Source organism: Spermophilus citellus (genome assembly GCF_964194105.1).
Source record: "Spermophilus citellus genome assembly, chromosome: 2".
Lineage (NCBI taxonomy): Eukaryota > Metazoa > Chordata > Mammalia > Rodentia > Sciuridae > Spermophilus > Spermophilus citellus.
In genome coordinates, this window is record NC_138183.1 from 23,817,663 (window position 1) to 23,829,623 (window position 11,961).

At 43.6% G+C, this 11,961-nt stretch overlaps 1 protein-coding gene across 4 annotated transcripts in view; it reads right to left on the reverse strand.

The window, feature by feature from the left end:
* The window catches only part of PALM2AKAP2 (PALM2 and AKAP2 fusion), a 470,283-nt gene that overhangs the window by 176,025 nt on the left and 282,297 nt on the right, over positions 1 to 11,961 (reverse strand). The window lies entirely within an intron of this gene.

An 11,961-nucleotide genomic window follows, 5' to 3' on the forward strand; every position in this document is an offset into this window, starting at 1 on the left:
AAAGAATTAATTGGATCTTCAATACACCTGACTCTACAGCCTGAAAGTTACTGTCCTGGTCAGGAGAACTTTTTTTTTTTTTTTTTTTTTAGGGTTAAGGAATAGAAATAGGTGTACAGTTTTCTTCCAGAAGCAAAGTTCAAAGGTCAAAAGCCCCTGATTCAGTGCAAGCTCAGAACAGTAAGGTCACCATGTAACATGGCTGATGTTTAAGTGGAAGACAGGAAAACCAAGCTTCCCAGTGCAACCATAACTGGAGGGGGTTCTTGGGACACAAACTATTAGAACTAAAACTATGGAAGTCCCAGGAAAACTGGGACCCACTGGCACTTCAACCTACGAGCACTGTGTGGGGCAGGGTGGGGCCACTCTTGCCTCTGTCCCTTCCTCTCTTGTTCTCACTGGCTCAAACCTATGACTCCTCACAAGCCTCCCTGCCTCTCCCTGCCACTTTGATAAAAATCCTCAGCCTCTTTGATCACACTGATTACTCACAGTAAGGACCACAAAGTCCCATGCCAGTAAGGACCAGCAGGTCCTGTGGATGAAGGACACAGCTCTGATGTTAGAGAGCAAAAAATGGGTGGAGTTGCAGCTATTTGCAACATTTTGGGGGCTTGGAACAAGCACACAAATAGAGGCCCAGATAAAGCAGGCCTTAATATTGAAAAGTTGGAAATCATACTCAAAGTTATTAAACTATACTTGACCCTTCTAAGTTGGAAAATATACTTCATCCTGATTCAGAAAGTCAAGTTCAAACAGTTCTTGGATTCCTGGGAGTCTCACATGGAGACTCAGTGAGTGAGATCCTCCAACCCGTTACCTGCTTCCCTTGTGGTTCCCAGCTCTGTCCTGCACCCCCAGGGGCCTTGTCCCTCACAGTGGACACCTGAGCCTGCACTTCAAAGTTCTATCTGCACACACCCTTCCTTTAAGGCAAACTGCTTCCCCTTGATACACTGAGAAGTCAGATACAGGGAAGAGGCCCATGTAAGTCCAGGAAATGAGATGGGCTTTTCAAGCAGGTAATTCTGAGTTCTGGTATCTGATGCACAGCATAGAGCAGGAAGGAGGCCCCAGGGAGTGGGTGAATCCCTTTCACCTAAACACTACTCGCCCCATTAGAAAGGGTGTGACCAGTGCAAGGGTCTGTAAAACACAGGGCCAGGACAGGAGCTCCTCTTGCCTGCAGAGAAGATAGCACTGGTCAAGGAAAGTAGATGCCCCATGGAAAAGAGGCAGCTGAATTCAATTCTAGCTAATTCTAGCCTCCTGGAAATGTGGATCAATGTGGCTAGATCTTCTGACTTACAGAGAGAGGATTAAAATGTAGGAATTGTTGATTATAAATGCAAATGAAAACCAAACCAAACAGCTTTGATTACAGAAAAGGTCAAACATAATATGCCTACAGACCTACACTTGAACTTTTAGTTTGTGACTTTTTTACTGAGAAACCACCTGTCTATTCACATCCTGGCCTCTAGCCACTTCTGCCTCATCTCCCCGAGTCCCCTCAGGTTCCTTGTGTCCTATCAAATCAAATGACCAGAGACTGCCCAAGCTCGCCACCTTGGGCCCTCTGGTCAGGAATACCCTCATCTGTGTCTTTTTCCTGCTCACTGACAACCATACTTACTTTTCAAGAGCAAATGCAAATCCATCTCCTCCAAAAAGTCTGCCCTGATTAGTCTTGAAATTCCAGATTTAGGTCAGGGCACCAGAGTGTGAATCCTAGCTCTGCAATTTTGCACAAGCATCTCTCTGGACCTCAGATGTAAAATAAGGTGATCTTTCCATCAACTTTGAAGAACTACTTCTTGTGAAAGTTAAATAATGTAAAACATATTAAAACATTTAGTAACTGGGTGCAGTGGTGTATACCTATAATTCCAGGACTCAGGAGGCTGAGGCAGGAGGGTCACAAGTTCAAGATCAGCCTCAGCAACTTAGTGAGGCTCTAAGCTATTCAGCAAGACCCTTTCTCAAAATAAAAAATAAAAAAGACTGGGGTGGGGCTGGGGATGTGGCTCAAGCGGTAGCGCACTCGCCTGGCATGCGTGCGGTCCAGGTTCGATCCTCAGCACCACATATGAACAAAGATGTTGTGTCTGCCAAGAACTAAAAAATAAATATTAAAAAATTCTCTCTCTCTCTCTCTCTCCACTCTCTCTTAAAAAAAAAAAAAGACTGGGGTGCCGCTCAGTGGTAGAGCACCCCTGGGTTCAATGCCCAGTACCAAACACATTCTGTATATATTTCAGGGCATTTAATCAGTGCTTAGGAAATGATAGTTAAATAGGAATGTGAATTTGAGTATTAGAGCTAAAACTATGGAAGTCCTAGGCAAACTGGGACCCACTGGCACTTCAACCTACAGAGCATTGTGTGGAGCAGGGTGGGGCCACTCTTGCCTTTGTTCCTTCCTCTCTTGTTCTCACTGGTTCAAAGCTATGACCTATGCTTTAACCAGGGACAAGCAAAAGTAAAGTGCCAGACAACAAACATTTTAGGTTTTTTTTGGGCCACATGGTTTCCTTTCTGACTATTCCATGAAGCATCTATAGACTACATATAAATAAATACATGCAATTGTGTTCTAATAAAACTTTATTTACAAAACCAGGCAGAGGGCCCCGAAGACCAGAGTTGCTGACCAGTCTAAGGGCTTTGCTTCCTGGCTCTCCAAGCCACTATCAGGATTCCTACTAATACCTAACATTTTAATTCTGCCAACATTTATCAGGAAGTGTCCCAAACTCTTTATAAAACAGTTAACCCTCATCACCATTCTATGCATGAAGAAGCTGAGGTACAAAGGAAAATGCAGTTGGATTTTAGAACCATAACTCTAAGCCACTGCCAAGCTTGGGTTCAGACCTTGGGGAGCATCTGCATAGACCTGGGTGTGTTTCTTGGTTTCGCTGCATGAATGTGCATTTGCAAGGAACCTTAAGCCCCTCTCCTCCCTCCTGTGCATGGTTGGTGGTAATCCTAACTACTAACACACCCAACAGCCATCTCCTCTAAGGCCAACAGTGGGCACCACATGAATGGCACAGGCCAAGAGCCCAGGTCCTCTGTGGGTCTCTACCTGCCTAGTAAGCACCAGGTGTGAGAGTGATCCTGCTTTCTTGCTTTAATGGATCCTCTTCCTATAGTACCCGTAAGAATAAGAAACTGATCAAAAATGGAAAAGAAACAAAGGAAACGATTTGAAATGAAGTGGCTGATTGTCACACAAAATTCTGCCCAGTCCTTCAAAGCGGTCTCTTTGGGTAAAGGGGTCTTGCTGTGCCCTGAGCACTGCTTATACATCACGGGGAACTTCCAAGGCATAGATAAAAGGAAAGGCTGGCCTCAAGTGTGGGAGGGGTGGCAAAGCAGAGACCCCAGCATGGTCACTCTGGTCACAGCCTTCGTTAGTGGCCCCTGGTGAACCTGTCATGCCTGGGCAATGTTGGTCTACTCGGCCTGCCCTTTGCATTTTGGCCCCTGATCCCAGTTCTAACACATGAAGCGTCCATCTTATACCATGTATTGTATACACGCTAGACTTAACTGCAGAAAATAAGGAAGAGTGTGTCCAGCTCCTGCGAATGTGACCTGGTTATTGGTCCCTGGAAGATATTCACCAGAGTTAAAAGTGGCTCCCTCAACTTGGCATACGTGGTGAGTTTAACCTAGCTGCAGTGCTCAGATTGAAACGGAGGCTTTCATTGATTTTAAGCTATTTGTTCTGAAGAACTAATAGGATATCTTTGCCCAAATGAGCACACTGTGGTGTGCACTGCACAACTCTAAGGATGCCATTCACATAGAAAATGGTGTGATGGAGTCCTTAGAGTATTTTGCAGTATACAACGTGAACATCATACCTGGCAGCCCTGCTAGGGATCTCCAGTTCCATTCGCGCCAGCCAGAATTGGTACAGTTCAGCGGCCTGATTCTTAAATGACTGGTCACTCTCAGAGTATCTGTTTGCCTTTAGCCACTTCTGAAAAAACTAGTAACATCCACCTTGTTCTTTTAGGTCCAGGAAAATTCCCTGTCTCTGCTTCAGCTGTTAAACTTGCCTGGAACCTGCTGATGAGAGTTCCAAGAGGACCCAGGGATGCCCCCCACCATGTTGGCAGAACTGAGCCACAGATTCTTGCCTGGATCCCCCGTCCCTTTTGTGCTTTTACGTACAACCCTGGCTACCCACTAGAGTCAGCTGGAGCATGTCATAAACGCCTCTGGCTTCACCTGCACCAATTAAATCAGGATCTCTGGGGATGGGAGGTGGGTAGAAGGGGGCTCATATCATATTCTTAAGAAATGTTTGGATTCTAATTCTAAATGTTCTCATTTCTTGCAACAAGTAGAGCTCCAGCAACCCTAGAAGGTGGGGCCATGTTTGGAAAATGGTTTGTCCCCCCGAGAACTCATGTTGAAATGTGTTGCATTGTGGTGGGTTAGGAGGTGGCTTTTAAGGGGTTGTTAAGAAGGACTGATGCCTTTCTCATGGGACTGGACCAGTTATAGTGGGCTCTTATCAAGGGAGGCTGCCCCTTGTGTTCGCCTCTCTGCATGTGCTACTTGTCCTTTCACCTTCTGTCATGTTATGACATCCTCACCAATGCTGTTGCCATGCCCCTGGGCTTTCCAACCTCCAGACTTGACAGCTAAATAATCTTCTTTCCTTTATAAACTACTGAATCTCATGTACTTTGTTATAGCAACCAAAAGGGGACTGAGATAGGTAGGAATGCATCTCAGGTGAAAAACGGGCTCATTCAGTAGAAAACAGAAGAAAATAAAAGGCGAAGAGAGAAGGGAAGGGAGAAGAGTGAGGTTGAAAGGTCCTTGGTTCTTTTCCCATTAAGGTTCGCTTATTCTCTAGTGTTAAGCCAGTTTAGCTTGCTCACTAAATCTCTGACACTTTAAAAGTCAACCAAGCTGGGCACAGTGGTGCAAGCCTATAATCCCGCAGCTCGGGAGGCTGAGGCAGGAGGATCATGAGTTCAAAGCCAGCCGCAGCAAAAGCAAGGCGCTAAGCAACTCAGTGAGACCCTGTCTCTAAATACAGAATAGACTGGGGATATGGCTCAGTGGTTGAGTGCCCCTGAGTTCCATCCCTGTACTCCCCCTCACCAAAAAAAGAGTCAACCAAGAAGTCTTGTGATGAGGTGTCAGCTGGCTGGATCCCCTGGCATACTGAACAGAAGGCACAGGCATATGGTGGAGCTGGCTGTGAGGCCCACCAGTGGCCCTGAGTGCCTGTACCCTGTGTCACCTTCCCCCTCTCTGGAAATTCACATCTGCCACTCACTTCTCTCAAGTCACGTAGCTGGAGCCCAATCAGATCAGACTCTGTGGGTGAAAAACTGCTTATGCCAAAGACAGCTCTTCCACATGAGCAGATGCTACTTTTGTTTGTTTAAATGATCGGGATCTTACTGGAGCTTAAATTTGCTGCTGATATGTTCACTTCATTCCTCATAAAAGGATCTGCGTGACAGGCACCTGGTGCCAAAGAAAGACTCTGAAGTCACCCTGGCCAGGATCTGAATTTGGGCTCCGTCTCTGTTCTTCCTGTCACTTTGAGCAAGTCACTCTGCTTTTCTCACCCTCATCTTCAAAATGAAGAACTGGAATTTTTTTTTTTTAAATACAGAAGGTAAGGTAGTGTTTCCTAAGTTTAAGGGTTCTGTGGTTACATAACACTGAATCCCATACCAACAAAGTTATTGCCGTTTTTTTTTTTTTTTTTTTTTTTTTTTTTTTTTAGTTGTAGTTGGACACAACACCTTTATTTCATTTATTTATTTATTTATTTTTTATGTAGTGCTGAGGATAGAACCCAGGGTCTCACATGTGCGAGGCGAGCGCTCTACCTACCGCTGAGCCACCACCCCAGCCCCAAGTTATTGCCATTTTGATTCCCTTTCATTTCATCCAAAGTAAAGAGATGGAAGTATAGTTCTGATCCTTCTCTAACCCTTTCCTCCTTTTAACATGAGAGAGCTAGTCTCAGGTAACAACCAGCCACCCATATGCAGCTGGAAATTAATAATGCTGATTCACAATGGTTTTGTGTTGCTTTTATGGCATTATTATTTAATAATAATGACATATTATTTAAGCACAGAGTTGCCTTTAAAGTAAGTTTAAGTCAGAGAAGTGGGTTAAAATGTTAAGTAATAGTATACATAGGTCAGTCTACACACAGGACAAAATAAAGTGATACCCCAAAGTCCAAAAGTTTGGAAAAAAACGAGTTAAGGAATGTTGAGTCTCTGAGCTATGACCAGGAAAAACAGACCCCATTCTTAACACTTTGCTTGTAACAATCTATGAAATGGAATTAAGTTAGCTGACTCTAAACAGTGCAGACAATTCACACTGATGAAGAATTCATCCTGCCTCCGGGATGTCCTTGGGATGGACCTAAGGACCCTGGTCTGTGGCTCTTGTTTTCAATACTCAATGACTTAGAAGTGAAAAAAAAAAGATGAGAAATATAATTATCATCTTGAATTTGATGAGCCTTTAAAGTTAGAACAGACAGTGGATCCCAAGGAAGAGGGGATGAGAACAAGAAGGACAGTAGAATGAATCAGACATAACCTTCCCATGCTCATGTATGAATACATGCCCAGTGAAACTCCTCATCATGTACAACCACAAGAACGGGTTCCCAGTTAGAACAGGTTATACTCCATGTAGGTATAATGTGTCCAAATACACTCTACTACCATGTATGTCTAAAAAGAACAAACAACAATAACAACAACAACAACAACAACAACAAAAATCAGTGGATCCCATTGGGTTTTTGATGACAGACCTTGAAAAGAAAGGTCTCTGTTTTTCTCTTTTATTAAACTGCGACACTTATTATTCTATGTAAAAGAAGGAAGTGAACATTATGCAAAATATTACTCTTCTGTGAACACAAGATTTCAAGAACACAACAAAAGACTACAAATTAAAAGGGGAGGAAAGATCACATTTAAGTACACATGGGTTTTGCCTTCTATTATTTTTACTAAGAAGGAATATGGAGCCCCCCCAGAACTATTCAACCATTGATAACATTTTCCCAGGAATGAAACTTTTTACCACGAAGCACATAATACCACAGATTTCCTTAGAACACTATACTGTTCACTTATTCTAAAAAAAATATAGATTGTGCTCCATATGTGTAATAAGAATTGTAATGCATTCCACTGTCATATATAAATAAAAAATAAATTTAAAAAAAGAATATAGAGAAAAATCGTTCCCAGGCTACTGACTGATGTAGAAAATGTATTTTTTCCCCCACTGGAGTTGTAAGCCTGAGCCCACCAGCCTATGTTAATCTATTATCACATCAATCAAGCGAGTTCTTCTGTAGCAAAAGTACCTGATCCTGGTACTAGTTTTTTGCTTATGGCCTGTTCAAAACTAAAAGTGCCACCAGCAGATTCAAATCAAACACAGTATCAGGCTTCATTTTTCCAGCGAGTTCAGGGGACGTTGGCCCTGGTTCTGCCATTACCTTGCTCTGAGTGATTCCCATGTCCATGTAGGACTCGTTTGATCCAGCCATGAAATGAGTGGATTATTGTAGACTAAGGATCACACGCTAAATGCCTGCAGGGGCCAGGCAGGTGATGGGAACACAGGGAGCTGGCCAGGAGTAAGATAAGACAAAGTGATGGTGGCGGATAGAGAGTACGGTGTCCCCCCACCTACCCCCACCCCCCGCAAAGGGGCAGCCACCTTCAGCCCCAGAAAATGTCAGCTAGGAAAGCAGCACTATTGTTGCTAGAGTCTTTTTGAGTTATCAAGAAAAGTTGGTAAGCCATACTTTTAAAATAAGAATTCTGTTAATTATTGACAATGCGTTTAAATTAAGTTTGAAATATCGGCAGGTGACTGACATAACTGTAGGCAGATTGAGCCTGTGGATAACTATTGTGTGACTTCTGCCCTAGAGGATCCCTTAGAGATCTTGTAAACTTAACTGCCAGGTTTTTGCTCTTCTGTATTGACAATAAAGTGGAGGATTTGACTCTGAAAGAAGCAGAAGAGCTGAGTCTTGGGGGCTGGGGGGGGGCAGTGTCATCTACCAGTGGCTGTGTGAAAGTACTAGATCCTAGCTCAAAAGGTGCTGGCACGCCATAGGCACACTGTTCTTCTTAACTGTTATGACACAGGCAAAATAATAACAATGACAATTGCCACCATCGACAACCAAACCACCTGTTTACTCCAAGATCCACATGCCACTCCTAGACTTTTTTTTTTTCCCAATGCTAGGGATCAAACACAGGGCCTCAAGCCTGCTAAGCAAATGCTCTACCACTGAACTATACCCCCAGTCCTTGTCTCCCCTAGACTTATTGAATCTGGACTAGACTTCACAGAACTTGGGCAATTCTGTGAATCTTTTTTATAACCAAGGAAGAAAAAACTGCCAACAAGACTCCTAATGAACAGGTAAAAGAACAACTGGTAACTTCACCATTCATTACCTTGGCAATGGGTCCACAGAAACACCTCCCAGCCTCTAGGAGGCTATGCCATTAAGAGCATTTCCTTTGGAAGGTAAAGAAATAAGAACTAGTGTAATAATAATAATAATAATAATAATAATAATAATAATAATAATATTTGCATAAAGGACACCAAATCATTCTGTATCCAATCCCACTGGCATCCCAATACCACTTTCATGACATAGTGCCTTCTGTGTGAAAAGAAGTAGAAAGTGCATCCCCTACCTAGACTCGACACCAATTTCTAGCCCTGTTACACCTGCTGTTTCCATGATTCAACGTTCTCATGTATAAAAACAGAGTCATAGCAATGTCAACCTAACAGGGTGAAGATTCAGGGCACCACAAAAGCAGTCACCACCTGAAGGCGGGCGGGATAGTTTCCCTTTTGACCCGTTCTAAGCCACACCTGAACAGCTGATAATCTTCACATTCAAGAAGGGTGAGATCTTTGGTGGGGACAGATACTTTCCCATCACAAGTAACCTATTTGTCATCCACTTCCACTTACTCCAGGCTTTGCATAAATTAAATTTTCTTTGACTCCACAACAACAGGGGGCAAGCTCCTACATTTGTCCCCATTGGTATGCCGTAGAGCTGTGGGGTGTATATGTACTATCATGGTTCTTACTTATATGTGCACACATTGAAGAGTATTTCCATTAACAAGGAGAATAATGTTTAATTTTTTTAAAAAATAAAAGCGTTGCCACCCACAGTGTGGGATGGATTAGAGAAAGCAGCTCCACAAACACTTGGACCAAATGCTTTGGCCCCTGGAGGCAAGCCAGTCATGGTGTCTCCCGCACTTTTCACAAGGACAAGATGTCCTCATATTTCCTCCTCTTTGTATTGGTTGAAAGTCTTGTCAATCTCAACCTGGCTGCTTGATCAGTCTGCGAGACACCATTCCTGTTTCCCTCTTCAAAGTTAACTTCCAGACATAAAGACATCCAAAAAAATTTACCATGAAACCCAAGCAGAAGAGAACTCCCCAACTGAATCCATTTACTTGTTATGCTCCAGGAATACAATGCCCTATGACAGCTCTGCAGGTGGTGTCCCATCTGTTGTTTATTCTATCAATCCTTAACTGTTTGACTTTTTACTGGGCACCTACTAGGTGCCAGGCCCTGATATAAGCCAGGAGTTGGTAACTACAAGCCCACAGAGCATTCAGCCCTAGTACCTGCTTTGTAAATAATTTACTGGGACATAGCCATATCCTCTCATTTACATATTATGTTAAGACTGCTTTGTGGCAGAGCTAAGTAGCTGTGACAGAGATCATTTGGCCCACAGAGCCAAAACATTTTTTTACTATTTACAGAAAAAATGTGCTGACCCTGTTCCAGGTAAAGAGGATACAATGGTGACCAAGTGAAGCAAAGTCCCCGTGTCTTTGGGTGCGCCTGTATAAAACACTGCACTGGGTGGACCCTATTACTTAGGGGCAATCTGAGTTCACCCAGGGGATCACAGTCTGGGTTGCTGCTGGGACTTGCAAGGAAAAAGACCAGGTATGACAGGTGTGGAGAGAGATGGGTGAAAAGGAGATGGAGAGAGGAAATGTGGGGAGATTAGTTAGTGTGGAAATAGGCTGGGTCAGACAGACTGTCAAGAGTCCCACCAAGGGGCACCCAAACTCATGGGTCAGGTGTCACATGTCTCAGAATCGCCTGGAACATCTTAAAACATGCAGATTACTGGCCCCCCACCCCAGGAATCTGAGTCTGAGTCTCAGAGGCCAGACTGAGCCTCCATACTGTTCCCAGGGACCCCCAGGTGATTCTGCAGCATGCTGAGCATTAGGTTTTAGTGAGTGGTTGAAGGCGCACCCAGCACAGTCAAGCCCAGAGTTCACGCGTAGCAAGTGAGAAGGGAAAAGAATTAGGGCACAGACACGCAGAGGTAGATGCAGTGAAAAGGCAGTTTATTGTCTATTAATACTGTACAGAGGAACAGAGAGAAGCTACAAGTACAGCATCAGTTGTTGCTGGCAGTGTGTGTGTGTGGTTTTTTTTTTCTGAAGTCGGTTTTTGTTGTGTTTTTTTTTTTTTTTTTCATCTGAAGGAAACAGAACAGTCAAAGTACACTTCAGGTTACAAAGTACAGCAGCTAGCCCAGCAAGTCTAATTCAGAGTAAGCACAACAGGCTCCCACCCCCCACCCCCACCAACCAACCACAAATGGGTGTATTTACAGAGATGTCACTCGCCCCGAGGGAGCTGCTAAAGCTGAAAATTCCATCGACAACCTACATTCACAGAAAAGCTGCATCAGACACAACATTTTCTGGAACCCCTGTACGATTTTTTGACTTTCCCAAATCAGGAGCTGGAAGAGGAGGAGGAAAGAATGTTCCAGAACCCTGTGAAGGACAGAACTCTTCCCACTTGCCAGAATAGGATATCAGAGAATTAAGAGTTGGAGCAACATACAGAACAGTGCAGATCAGCTATTGCCTGGTGGCCTCTTTGTATAGAAAGACTTGTCATTGCAAAATTGAGTGACTGGATATCTCCTGCCCACCTAATCTCAAAACCCGTAGGTTTCCTGTTTTGATTAAATTGGCTCTCCCTAAGCACCTTCAGGCAATTGCATTTCAAGTTTTGCTGTTGTCGCCATGACAGCAATATTCACAGAAGAGCTTGAGCTGGCTTGTTGGAGGGATTCTGGTGATGAAGAAATAAACATTATTTGCATGGGAACCATAGGGGCTGTTTTTCTTGAAATGGAAGGAGCTCTCAGGACTTTGCCTTGATGTGAGGAGGATCCTGGGTTCTCAGAGAGGGGAAGGATGCTACCTTGGGCAGAGAGTCTAACCCAAGGTGGTGGGCAGACTCTGAGGTCTGACTTAACTCCGTCAATGAATTGTAGGAACAGGAGTGGGCAAAGATCTTCATGAAACTGAGTGTGATCAGATGAGAATTCAGAAATTTGGCAGAAAATTGGGACAAAAATTCAAGAACTCTAAAAATTCAGAAGCTCCTTCATGGATGATGGATAAAGACAATCTTTCCCATTTCTACTGAACTCTGAAAGAACGATTCAGCCTCAGTGATGTGAACAAGGCCAATGCCTGCTAAGTTGTATCTTGCTGGTTTTTACATTTACATGTGGACTACAGATGGCCAGATGCTTCTGACCCACCATGTCATGTATATTACTCAAATGTGTCACTAAGAGTGGTCCCTTAACCATAAACCTAGCAATTACTCATTAAATATGTAGAAGAGTTGGATTTTGGTAACTGCTAAAGTTGGCTTGCTTTAAAAAGAGCTATTTCCTTCCAAAAGATTGTTATGTATTATTCAAGGTGTAGACTAGAGAGCTGTCAAGCCACATAACGTGGTTTATCTAATGGCAGATATAGCAAGCTCAAACTTACAACCTTATTCTATTTGGAAACATGCAATGGC